Source organism: Bos taurus, chromosome 11 (genome assembly GCF_002263795.3).
Source record: "Bos taurus isolate L1 Dominette 01449 registration number 42190680 breed Hereford chromosome 11, ARS-UCD2.0, whole genome shotgun sequence".
In the NCBI taxonomy this organism is placed as follows: domain Eukaryota; kingdom Metazoa; phylum Chordata; class Mammalia; order Artiodactyla; family Bovidae; genus Bos; species Bos taurus.
This window is the reverse complement of record NC_037338.1, coordinates 82,925,510-82,939,471: the sequence shown is the minus strand read 5'-3', so window position 1 is coordinate 82,939,471 and position 13,962 is coordinate 82,925,510. Positions and strand designations below refer to the sequence as shown.

The 13,962-nt window shown below is 44.4% G+C and overlaps 1 protein-coding gene across 1 annotated transcript in view; it reads right to left on the bottom strand.

The window, feature by feature from the left end:
- The window catches only part of NBAS (NBAS subunit of NRZ tethering complex), a gene marked incomplete in the record, with an annotated part of 468,052 nt that overhangs the window by 267,873 nt on the left and 186,217 nt on the right, over positions 1-13,962 (bottom strand).

Genomic DNA, 13,962 nt, shown 5'->3' with positions numbered 1-13,962 from the left:
GTCTCTTGCATCTCCGACCTTGGCAGGCAGGTTCTTTATCACTGTGCCACCTGGGAAGTGCTGTTCGGCTATGCATCAGCTATGCATCATCTGTATCTCTTCTTTGGGAAAATGTTTCTTCAGATCCTCTGCCCATTTTTAATTGGATTATTTGTTTTTTCACTATTGAGTTGTATGCGTTCTTCCTGTGTTTTGGGTATTAACCCCTTATCAGATATACGATTCACGCACATTTTCTTCCATTCAGCAGGTTGCCTTTTCCCTTTGTTGGTGGCGTTCTTCGCTGTGCAGAAGCCCCCACTTGTTTATTTCTGCTTTTGCTGCCTTTGCTTTTGGTGCCAAATCCAAAAAAATCATCACCAGATGTCAAGGAGCTCACCATGGTCTGCTTTTTCTTCTAGGAGTTTTATGGCTTCAAGTGTTCCGTTCATGTTTTAAATACATTCTGTGTTAATTTTTGCACACGGTGTAAGATGGTGGTTCACTTTCACTTTTTTGCGTCTGTTCCGTTTTCCCAACACCTTTCATTGGAGAGACTGTCATCTTTCTTCATTGTTATTCTTGGCTCTTTTATCATAAATTAATTGACCGTTTATGTGTGGGCTTTCTATTCTCATTGGAAACAGGCTGGATTTGACACACAGGCCGCAGTTTGTCAGCACCTGAGACTGTGTGTTGTTTGGGCCCGGGCCTGAGTTCTGTCACGTGGAGTAACATGGGTGGATGCTTCCATGTGGCTGTGCATCTTGGTTCCTTTTCGTTGCCGAGTGGTAGCTCATGTGTGGATATTATAGTACACTTTTTAACTTAGTTTGTTCATTTAATAACCGTTATGCTTTGGACATCTTTTCATGCTGGTGAAAGTGAAGTCACTCAGTCGTGTCCGACTCTGCAATCCCATGGACTGTAGCCCACCAGGCTTCTCTGTCCATGGGATTTTCCAGGCAAGAGTACTGGAGTGGGGTGCCATTTCCTTCTCCAGGGGGTCTTCCTGACTCTGGGATTCAAGCCCAGGTTTCCCGCTTGCAGGCAGACGCTTTACCCTCTGAGCATATACCTCATTCTCTGTAGCTTCATCATACTTGCCTGCGGTGTGTGACCAGGGCCCTGATAATAAACACTGGATTAGTCCACTTCCCCTGCTCTAGAGTGCTGACGCGTGACGTGCAGATCAGGAGGCTGTGTATGTCTCTTCCACTCAGAATCGTGGCGCCAATCCTGATGGCAGGCCAGGGTGGGAGATGCTGTCTCGCCTTGTGTCAGGAGGGCAGGAGCACTGTCAGGAAGCATTTAACAGGAGGCTTCCTGTGTGCTGTTTTGGATCTGTCAGGAATTCTCTGCTCCTTGTTAATTCCTGAATATTCAGGAATTAAGAGGAGAGGCAAGCCTCTCCCAGGACTGAGGAATCCAGGCATTTCCTTCATTAGCGTTTCTATATGGTGATAAGTACCCTCTTCCTTCTTGTGAACCATACGGTAAAAGTGATTGTTTACAAATCTCTCTCTTTAATATGGTTTGCCTATGTTTTGTAAGTCTGGAATTTTAATCTTTATCTTTGCTGAGAATAACTACTTTGTAAGATGGTATATATGCCCACACCGTGTTGATTAAAACACCTTTGCTGCATCAGAGCTCTGGTCCCCCCCCCCCTCTCTCTCTCTCTCTCTCTCTCTCTCTCTCTCTCCTTTTTTTCAGGCTGACCCCCTGGAGCGCAGAGGCCCTCTGAGTTCACTTTCCTGCCCGGGCTTCTAAGACCCTCTTGAGAAGGCGCTCTGCGTCTTCACCCCATTGAGAGGGTGCCTGAGGCCTCCTGAACAGAGCAAGTCCTGTGTCAGGGGCTTTATTGGCTTTCTGTGTAAACCAAGGAATATCACCCTCTTTCTCTCCTTTACTTTCTTATCATCGACTCTGGACCACCAAGTTCTGGTCCATTAAAGGATCTGAACAAGTGGTGCCCAGAACAGGGACTTGGTACACGTAGGCAGATTCTCGGACGGAGTGACCCCAGGGCCAATTGAGGCCGGTAAGTACTAAGACACGGGTAATACGGCTGGAAAGCCCCATCACTTTTCTACTTTACTTCATCACTTATTTAAAGTTCTGGGATCTAATGAAACGTATGCTGATTTTTTAGCTAGATTAGAAACTGCTATTTCCCGTACTGTAATTGGAGAAGAAGCCAAAAGGCAACTAGAGAAATTAGTTGTTTATGAAAATGCAAATCAGGAATGTCAAAAAGCTATAGCTCCAATTCGTGAGACAGGGACGATTGATTATTTGAAGGCTTGTCGCAATCTAGGATTAGAAACTCAAAAGATGCAAATGGTAGCTGAAACAATAGCTGCTGCCTTAAGAAAGGGAAATAAAGGATGCTTTACATGTGGAAATAAGAACCATTTGAAAAGGGACAGCCCTAAGAAAGCTTAAAAAAAAAAAGAAAAGAAAAATATATAAAGATAAAAGACCTCCAAAAATCTGCCCTCGCTACAGTAGAGGAATGCATTGGGCAAAAGATTGTAAGTCTAAATCTGACATTGAAAGGAAACCTATTCCAGAAAACTGCAAGCAGGGACCCCCCAGGTCCCCTTCAGCAAAAACCTGAGACAAATTCCATCTTTTACCTGAAACCCTCAACATCTGGCAGTGCTGCCATCGATATACCAGCTTTGGTTTTAGATACTATGAAGTTAATGAGCTCTATTTAAATTCAAATTCACATGAACTGAAAAATATTAAATATATATAATTATTTACATATGAGTATAATTTAAATATAATTGTTTGCTAATCTAATTAAGACATGTCTTAAATCATCAACATTATATAATACTTTTATTATGCCTAGGTTTAAGGTAAACTAAATTTGTCAACAAAAGGTAACTCTTTATATATATATATATATATATAAATGAGATAAAACCTTTTAGATAAACTCTATTAAAAATAATTGTATTTTCAATAGAATAATCTATTATTATAATCTGTTATAATCTAAAATAATCTCTTAAGACTGGGATAATTTAAATTTCTAGAGTTGTACTAAACTAAATAATAAAAGTTTATTAAATAGCTAGGTCATTTCCAAATAAAATAAGATTTTAAAGCATTCATTAGTAAACATTAACTTCCTCTTACAAAAAGTTTTTCTTACATAAAAACTAAAGAGATTTTAAACTATTAATAAATATGTAATGTATAATATATTCATATATAAATATAAACATATATTTATATATATAATAAATATATATTATAATATGATATAAAAATATATTCACCAATCTATAAAATGCTAATATACAAGACACTTCATAGTTGCTAAGGAAAAGTAAGATATATGATTTTAATAAAAAGATATAAGATATGACAAACTCAGATATACATTCCACATTTTTCCTAAGGGCCACTGCTCATTTAACAAACAATAAAATTATTAAAATAACCTGGAAATATGACAAGCCTATTTGGACAGAGCAGTGGCCCCTCATGAAAAAGAAATTATAGGCGGCTAAAGAACTTATAGATACACAACTAAAATTAAAGCGTATTGAGGAATCTTGTTCTCCTTAGAACTCTCCTATTTAAATCTAACAAATGGCGTCTCCTAACAGACCTTAGAAAAGTTAATGCATCTATGAAACCTATGGGTGCGTTACAACCAGAAATCCCATCACCTACCACTATTTCTCAAAATTGGCATATTATTATTATTGATTTACAAGATTGCTTTTTTAACATACCTTCACACCCTTTAGACCGAGAGAGGTTCGTGTTCTCCCTCCCTTATCCTGATCATATTGGGCCTCGTAAACGGTGCCAGTGGACTGTACTGCCACAAGGGACGATGAATCTTCCCACCAGGTGTCAGTACTACGTAGCCAAAGTCTTGGAGCCCGTGAGAAGGCAATTTCCTAATTTTCTTGTTATTAACTATATGGATGATATATTGTTTTCGGCTCCATCTATCTTAGAAACTCAACACATGTTTGATATAGCTCAAATATGCTTTAAAAACTCTGGATTAATCATTGCCCCTGAAAAAATTCAAACCTCTACACCTTACCATTACTTGGGGTTCGTTGTTAATAGGCAACGCATTACTCCCCAACTAACTCAGATCCGTACTGATAAATTATCAACCTTAAATGGTTTTCAAAAGCTCTTAGGTGATATTAATTGGATTAGACCTTCTTTAGGCATTGCTAATTATTAACTGAATAACCTATTTAATACTTTAAAAGGAGATCCTGATTTAAATAGCCCTCATTCACTTTCTCAAGAGGCATGAGAGGAAATCTGTTTTGTGCAAAATAAATTACAAAAACAATTTCTTACTCACATCAAACTAGATTTACCTCTAGAATTGTTTATACTCCCCTCTCCTATGTTTCTAGACACTTTAAAGAATTTTTACAATCTCTTTCTATTAAACATATTACAGGCATTCCTTAGAGTCCACAGGCACAAGGCATAGTCGGACGAGCACATCACACACTGAAGTTACAAATAAAGAAATTAAAAAGGGGGGATACACAGGAATACTACTGTCTTCCTTATCTAAAGCAGACTTTACTAGATTCCAACATATTTTCTAAACCTGTAACTGTTGTTAATACAGCTTTATTTGTTTTAAATTTTTTAACCTCTTCTTAAGATTCAACCCAAGGGGGCCCCCGGCATTCAAAATGGAGATGAAACAAGAACCCCAGGAGGAAGAAATTCCAATACGGGCCACGTCTGCTCCAAAGATCTCCAGAAAGCACCACCCTTGGGGGCATCACCCCGATGATCTCCCCACTTGGAGACAAATAAAAACCCTACTAATCAAGCTGAAAATTTGGTCTCTCAACAGGGATTGCCTCCGAGTCCTGAATACATTCTCCTGGCAATGCTCAGTCTTTTGGCCTGTACCTCCCCCCTCACACCCCCGCTTGAGCTTGGACTAATACCCAACCCCCCTCTATTACAGGTGGTCGAATGGATGAGAGAGGACCAATCATTTCAACTAATGACTCTATACATATGCCTTCTCCCTAGTACATGAAAGGGCCCTCACACCCTGGGCAGGAAAGAAAACTAATTAACATTTCTTTAGGCCATGAAGTCGTTCCTTTGTGCATGGGCGCAGCAGAATTGTGCATAACCGTCAGCCCACAAACTTGGGCTTTCGTCCTGCCTCCAAAAGAAGACTTTCAGACATAGCTTGGATTATGTACTGCCCTTTCTTTGTCTGTAAACCGTGTTTATACTACTGAGACTTTAGAGAAAGAGTTAGGGAAAGAACAAAGAACATTAAGCAAAGGGTTTACTTATAAAAACTTTACTTATACTCCCGTTCGTTGGGACAAATGTCAAACCAAATCAAGAAAATCAGTGTTTGTGGCTAATCACACAATTGTTGACTGGGGACCCCTTGGTATGTGGTTATCTGACTGCTCAGAGGATATTCACAACACTGTGTGTGATGTGGAAGGTCACTGACACCACGATGGAACATTGCTGTGACAAAGGACTTCTTGAGTGGCCTGACGGTGGATTAACCCCACCTCGCCCTAGGATCGTGCTTGATAAACAGAGTGGGCCAGAACAATGGGACATCTGGAAACTTGCTGCGAGCACCAGAGCACGGAAAAACTTGGGACTTGGACTGGACATTTCATAGGGACCAGTCGTGGTCATGGTAACTCTTCCTTTTGCTATAATCAGTCATATTTTATACAGGCCTGTGTCCCACTTCCTTTTGTTATAGCCATAGAAAATTTACAATTTAATAAGACTTTTACAGTCTGTAACTTGTATTAATTGCAAACTATACACTTGTCTTAACTCCTCTATGTCTTTAAGCTACTCAATTTTGTGTTACTCCTGCTCAATTCAATCATAGTGCCTACAACTGGGAACAAATTTCATTTACATTTACATCAAATTTCATTTACAAAATATACATGATAATGCCTCTCTGAATGTACAATTACTGCAAAAGAAAACCTTTAAAACTTTTTCTAAAAATCTGCCCTCTTCCCCTAATTTGGAAACTTTAGCTGAACAAATTATCTGGGCTAGACCCTCGAGGATGGTTTCAAAGTATTACTCACAGTATCAGGTCTGGAAATGTAACTCGTGATTGTCTTGATAATTATATTTGTTGTTTACTGTCACCTTTCTATAAAGTTGGTTAATACTGACTAAACTCATTTGGTCAAGACTTTTTTTTACAAATATAATAAAATAGGGGAATTGTCAGGAAGCATTTAACAGGAGGCTTCCTGTGTGCTGTTTTGGATCTGTCAGGAATTCTCTGCTCCTTATTAATTCCTGAATATTCAGGAATTAAGAGGAGAGGCAAGCCTCTCCCAGGACTGAGGAATTCAGGCATTTCCTTCATTAGCGTTTCTATATGGTGATAAGTACCCTCTTCCTTCTTGTAAACCATATGGTAAAAGTGTTTACAAGTCTCTCTCTTTAATATGGATTGCCTATGTTTTGTAAGTCTGGAATTTTAATCTTTATCTTTGCTGAGAATAACTACTTTGTAAGACGGTATATATGCCCCCACCATGTTGATTAAAACACCTTTGCTGCATCAGAGCTCTGGTCCCCTGTCTTTCTCTTTCTCTCTCTCTCTCTCTCTCTCTCTCTTTTTTCAGGCTGATCCCCTGGAGCACAGAGGCCCTCTGAGTTCACTTTCCTGCCTGGGCTTCTAAGACCCTCTGGAGAAGGCGATCTGTGTCTTCACCCCATCGAGAGGGTGCCTGAGGCCTCTGTGAACAGAGCAAGTCCTGTGTCAGGGGCTTTATTGGCTTTCTGTGTAAACCAAGGAATATCAGCCTCTTTCTCTCCTTTACTTTCTTATCTTCAACTCCGGACCACCAAGTTCCGGTCCATTAAAGGACCTCAACAGAGCTTGACTAGCAGTCTCAGCTGTGCTGCTCAGCCCTGAATTCTGCGGAGCTGTCTCTCTAGTACCACCCACAGGGTTACACACATATACACATGCACACACAGACATGTATACATTCGTATGTATACACTGTGTGTGGAAATTATGGATGCGTTTGTACAGAATTACATAAACGTATGTGTATAAACACACACACACGCCATGGGGAGCCACGTTATGACTGGAGGACAGAGCTTACTTATTGGCAGTTTCTTTTGCCTTTATTCTTACAGAGTCCACTCATTTCTGGAGTTTACTTAGATCACAACTTTCCCCACTCTCTTCCTTAAGATTCTTCTTTTAAAAATTGATTTATTTTTAATTGGAGAATAATTACTTTACAGTATTGGGCTGGTTTCTGCCATACATCAACATGAATCAGCCAAAGGTATACATATGTCCCCTTCCTTAGGACCTCCCTCCCACCTCCCATTCCTTTCCCTGAGATTCTTGCATACATCTGTGTTATGGTTAGAATCTTTTGTGACATACACTGTATTAGTCCCGGAGTACAGGACTGGATTAGTGTATTAGTCCTGGATTCCCTAACATCTCGAGTGATATTTTAAATTTGCAGACATTAATGTTCACTCTTTGTGCTGTAAAGTTCTGTGAATTTTGACTGATACATATTGTCACATTCACCTGTTACCCAGATCCTGGTTTCTAATGCCATTCACCAATAAAAAGATCAAGGTTCCTTGGTTTATTCTAGGACTGGGTCAGAATATATACAGGGTGAGTGTGGAGCATTTTATAGTGCAAGTAAGTAAGAAAATGTTCAAGACAAATTAAAAAAGATGAGAAAACTCCATAATGAAAACAGTTTGCCAAGGGGGCACAACAGTCAAAAGAAAGAACTCCCAACACCGAACCCAGAAACATTCAAGCAACAAAATGAAATACAATCAGATCAGATCAGATCAGATCAGTCGCTCAGTCGTGTCCGACTCTTTGCGACCCCATGAATCACAGCACGCCAGGCCTCCCTGTCCATCACCAACTCCCGGAGTTCACTCAGACTCATGTCCATTGAGTCAGTGATGCCATCCAGCCATCTCATCCTCTGTCGTCCCCTTCTCCTCTTGCCCCCAATCCCTCCCAGCATCAGAGTCTTTTCCAATGAGTCAACTCTTCGCATGAGGTGGCCAAAGTACTGGAGTTTCAGCTTTAGCATCATTCCTTCCAAAGAAATCCCAGGGCTGATCTCCTTTAGAATGGACTAGTTGGATCTCCTTGCAGTCCAAGGGACTCTCAAGAGTCTTCTCCAACACCACAGTTCAAAAGCATCAATTCTTCAGCGCTCAGCCTTCTTCACAGTCCAACTCTCACATCCATACATGACCACAGGAAAAACCATAGCCTTGACTAGATGAACCTTCGTGGGCAAAGTAATGTCTCTGCTTTTGAATATGCTATCTAGGTTGGTCATAACTTTCCTTCCAAGGAGTAAGCGTCTTTTAATTTCATGGCTGCAGTCACCATCTGCAGTGATTTTGGAGCCCAGAAAAATAAAGTCTGACACTGTTTCCACTGTTTCCCCATCTATTTCCCATGAAATGATGGGACCGGATGCCATGATCTTTGTTTTCTGAATGTTGAGCTTTAAGCCAACTTTTTCACTCTCAACTTTCACCTTCATCAAGAGGCTTTTTAGTTCCTCTTCACTTTCTGCCATAAGGGTGGTGCATATCTGAGGTTATTGATATTTCTCCCGGCAATCTTGATTCCAGTTTGTGTTTCTTCCAGTCCAGCGTTTCTCATGATGTACTCTGCATAGAAGTTAAATAAACAGGGTGACAATATACAGCCTTGACGAACTCCTTTTCCTATTTGGAACCAGTCTGTTGTTCCATGTCCAGTTCTAACTGTTGCTTCCTGACCTGCATATAAATTTCTCAAGAGGCAGATCAGGTGATCTGGTATTCCCATCTCTTTCAGAATTTTCCACAGTTGATTGTGATCCACACCATCAAAGGCTTTGGCATAGTCAATAAAGCAGAAATAGATGTTTTTCTGGAACTCTCTTGCTTTTTCCATGATCCAGCGGATGTTGGCAATTGGATCTCTGGTTCCTTGGCCTTTTCTAAAACCAGATTGAACATCAGGAAGTTCACAGTTCACATATTGCTGAAGCCTGGCTTGGAGAATTTTGAGCATTACTTTACTAGCGTGTGAGATGAGTGCAATCGTGTGGTAGTTTGAGCATTCTTTGGCATTGCCTTTCTTTGGGATTGGAGTGAAAACTGACCTTTTCCAGTCTTGTGGCCACTGCTGAGTTTTCCAAATTTGCTGGCATATTGAGTGCAGCACTTTCACAGCATCATCTTTCAGGATTTGGAATAGCTCAACTGGAATTCTATCACCTCCACTAGCTTTGTTCGTAGTGATGCTTTCTAAGGCCCACTTGACTTCACATTCCAGGATGTCTGGCTCTAGGTCAGTGATCACACCATCGTGATTATCTGAGTCATGATCTTTTTTGTACAGTTCTTCTGTGTATTCTTGCCATCTCTTCTTAATATCTTCTGCTTCTGTTAGGTCCATACCATTTCTGTCCTTTATTGAGCCCATCTTTGCATGAAATGTTCCTTTGGTATCTCTGATTTTCTTGAAGAGATCTCTAGTCTTTCCCATTCTGTTGTTTTCCTCTATTTCTTTGCATTGATTGCTGAAGAAGGCTTTCTTATCTCTTGTTGCTATTCTTTGGAACTCTGCATTCAGATGTTTATATCTTTCCTTTTCTCCTTTGCTTTTCACTTCTTTTCACAGCTATTTGTAAGGCCTCCCCAGACAGCCATTTTGCTTTTTTGCATTTCTTTTCCATGGGGATGGTCTTGATCCCTGTCTCCTGTACAATGTCACGAACCTCATTCCATAGCTCATCAGGCACTCTATCTATCAGATCTAGGCCCTTAAATCTATTTCTCACTTCCACTGTATAATCATAAGGGATTTGATTTAGGTCATACCTGAATGGTCTAGTGGTTTTCCCTACTTTCTTCAATTTAAGTCTGAATTTGGCAATAAGGAGTTCATGGTCTGAGCTACAGTCAGCTCCTGGTCTTGTTTTTGCTGACTGTATAGAGCTTCTCCATCTTTGGCTGCAAAGAATATAATCAATCTGATTTCGGTGTTGACCATCTGGTGATGTACAATAGTATTGATTAAAACCCAAAGTATAAGACAAACATGCACGAGCCCACACTGATCTGGACTGTGCCCTCGATATGGTGTGACGAGAAGGGCGCTCTACCTCTGTCGTCATGCTCCCAAACCTCATAACCCCGATAATCCTGAAGAGCGGGAGACAAATGCTAACAGAGGGGCTCCCAAAGACATACCCAAACAGTTCTCAAAACCTGTCCATTTCAAAGTCAAGGAAAGTCAGACTGGTCACAGCCCAGAGGAGACTACAGAGATGAGAGGACTGTCATGTGGGCCCTGGATGGGGCCCTGGGACATCAGAGAGAAAGTGAGAAATATGAAGAAACTACGGAATTTATTTAATAATGGTGTATCAATACTGGGGGTTCCCAGGAGGCTCATGGGTGAAGAATCCACCTGCAGGCAGGACACCAGCTTTGATTCTTGGGTGGAAAGATCCCCTGGAGGGCGTGGCAACCCACTCCAGGATTCTTGCCTGGAGAATCCTGTGGACAGAGGAGCCTGGCGGGCTACAGTCCATGTGGTCGCAGAGATTCAGACACGACTGAGACAACTGAGTGCTTATCAATGTTGGTTCACTGACTGCAGCAAAACATGGCACGCAACTGTATCAGCTGAAATTCTCCAGAGAAACAGAACTAACAGGATATAGATACAGATGTAGATTTATTATAAGGAGTGGCTCACATGACCAGAGAGGCTGAGAAGTCCCAAGACCTGTAGCTGGCGAGCTGGACTCAGGACGCCTGACAGTCAGCTCCGTCCTGAGAAACGCAGGCTTGAAACCCTGCAAGAGGTGAGAGCTAACGTTTCAGCTGAGTCTGAAGGCAAGAAGAGACCATGTCCCAGATGAAGCAGTCGGGCAGGAGGAGTCCTCTCACTCGCGGTAGGGCCAACTTTTTGTTCTATTCAGTCCTCTGATTGGGCGAGGCCCACCCACATTTTGGAGGGCAAACTGCTTTACCTAGTCCCCCACTGTGAATGTTAATCTCCCCCAGAAACACCTTTACAGATGCACCCAGAACAATGTTGGACCAAATGTTGCGCATCATGGCCCAGCCGAGCTGAAACATGAAACTAACCACCAAACCAACAGAACTGTGAAAATGCCCTGGTCCTGGGCACCAGCACTTGTCTGTGAGCACGTCCTGTGTGAAGAGGGTAGAAGCTGAGTTTCAGAGGAGGGGTGTGCAAAGTGGGGGCTGGGGGCAGAAATCGGGCAGCAGGCCTCTCACAGAATCTCTGCCGGTGACCCTCGGTTTCAGTACATTTTGCTAAACCTAAAAAATACTTAGTGGAGGTGCATATTTGTAGGTTAAGGGAGTGCGAGGTGAGTTTTGCAGCCTGGGTGAGATTTTTAACCTCTCTGAAAGTGGTCATTTAGTTTTCAGTGGTTATGAAGCATAAAGCTTTCATATGACATGAATATAGTTCTCAAACTTGACTGCGCATCAGAAAGCCTTGGGCCAGGGACGTCTTGTAACAGATGACTGGGACCATCCGGAGCTCCTGGTAGTTCTAACAACGTCCCAGGTGATGCTGTTGCTCTGGTCTAGACAGCATACTTTGAGAAGCTATATTTTATGTGTTGAAAACAGATTTCCAATGCAATAAAAATAAGATGCAAATGTTTGCATCCGTGTGCATTCTGTCTGGGTCCTTGATGTCTAGAATGCTGCTACAGAGTAGGGCTGTGCCCCATGGTCTGTGCTTCTCTTCCTCAAGAGCTTCTGTGGTTCCGAATGTGGACACAGGGTGGTGCCACGTGTCCACAGAGTCTGCCCCAGAACTTCCGGGTGGCCTCTGGGAAGGATGGTGTGCACGGTGGCTGATCTCCCTGCCCTGGGGGGCAGTAGGGACAGGTCTAGGACAGCTCAGACCCGGATCCACAGACATGTGCTGAGGGTGAAGAAGGGGTACCTCTGTCCATAGAGCCCTGCGAGGCTTTCCTGATGTTCCCCAGGACAGGCCAGAACGGGTCTGGCCGGCCCCAGCCTTTGGCTGTGCTCCCTCTGCGGCTCAGTTTGTCCAGCTGTTGCAGGGGGTCCTTGTCCCCACCCTGCCCCCCTCAGGGCCCTTTATTTCCTTGTTCAAAGTGACCCCCACTTGGCCACCACTGCTTTCTCCACAGGGCACATTGTTTTCTTTCCAGAAAAGGCACTCCAGTGGAGCAAGGGAGTCGAGGACTTAGGGCTGCACTGTGTGTGGGGCGGGGGCAGCCTGACCTCGGGCGATGGAGAGAGAGGCTGTGCCGGGCTTCCCACCTCCGGCAGCCTCAGTGTGGGTGGGGGAGCAGGGATTGGCATAGAGTTTGGTTTGAATGACTGGTTCTGGGGGCTGAAATCCCGGTTTGGGTGCAGCCTGAAGCTGAGCCCCAGAAGCTGCGTGAACAGAGGGCGAGGTGGGCCGGCTTATGCTTGCAACGGTTGGGAAGGTCAAAAGGGCTGGGGAAGGTGGATAGGCAGGCTGGAGTGTCCATCCAGGCTTGAGCACAGGCTTGGAATCTCTTTCCCCTGGAGAGTGGCCTCCAGTTCCCCTGTCCTGCTCCTCAATTGGGCTCCACCCATTCGCGCTGGGCTGGCCAGGGTCTTTCTTGGGAGCCTGGGGCTCATGCCCCAGGGCACAACGGGCACTCTACTGCCCCCCACCCCCCACCTACACCTCGAGCTCCTCAAGCCGGGATGGGTGGAGAAGGAGGCCTCCCTCAGAGCCAGGCCTGCACGATGGGGGCAGGAGGTCTTATCTGTGAGAGAAGAAATGCCACGGGCAGGATGACTGAGCCTCTGATCCACAGCTTTATCTCCAACTGAACCCCAAAGCTATAATTAAAGGTTCAGGCGGAAGGGATTATTCTAGGGGAGGGGCAGCGCCCCCCACAGCCTGAGGCTGGAGATAATGGTCAGGACACACTTCCTCCTCTGGCCTCCCAGGACTTGGCTCCTTCCTGGGAAACCAAGTTACAGGACGGTCAGACTGGGGCTCGGGAAGGCGGGGCTGGGAGCCCAGAAGCGAGTCCCACATTTAGAACAGGTGTAGCCCCCAGGGAAGAACAGGTAGACTGATGTTCCTTGGGGAATGCAGTCACACCATCAGTCACCATCGGGGTGTAATCGTTCATGAGGATGGAGGCCAACGCTAAGTCTGGGGCTTAGGACCAACGTGGTGAGACGTCCTGCTGCTTGGCCCCTGGGCTCACACCCACACTGCCTGGTCTGGAGACAGATGAGGCCTTGATCACTGTCACCAACAACCTTTTAGTCATTCTGACGGTGGGTCGTGACCCCGCAGTTTCCTATCATCTCGGACTCTGCACTCCTCCAGCTTAACCCTCAGCGGCGCAGAACTGAGGCTCCGCCCAGCCTCCTAGCTGCCCACTCGTCCACCCATCCCTTCCTTCCCCACCCTCCATCCATTTAACATTGACCGAAAACCTTCTCTGGGCCCCAAAGTGGTGAACGCACTAGTCCCTGCCCTTGTGGGCCTGACAAGATACGTCCGAGGAGATGTCACTTGCTAAGGGCCTGCATGCCCTGAAGACACACGAGAGGCTGAGGGGAAGGTCCCTAGACTGAGGCACCGGCGTGGGTCAGGTTGTGGCATGTCCAGGACAAGACGGGAGGCCAGTGCTGGGTGCAAGGGGAGCAGGGAGGGCCAGGTGGCAGCGGCCAGACCACTCAGGCCTCTGGGCCCTGCTGGAGGGTTCTGGGCAGAGCTGTGCGGAGACCTGAGTACTCTGGAAGGCGCGTCCTGGCTGCTTTGGGGAGCACCTGTGGAGGCTGGGTGGGGAGGGCAGGCGTGGGTTCAGTGGGTTAGGCACTCAGAGCCCCAGGCCAGGACAGATGACACCTTTGGCC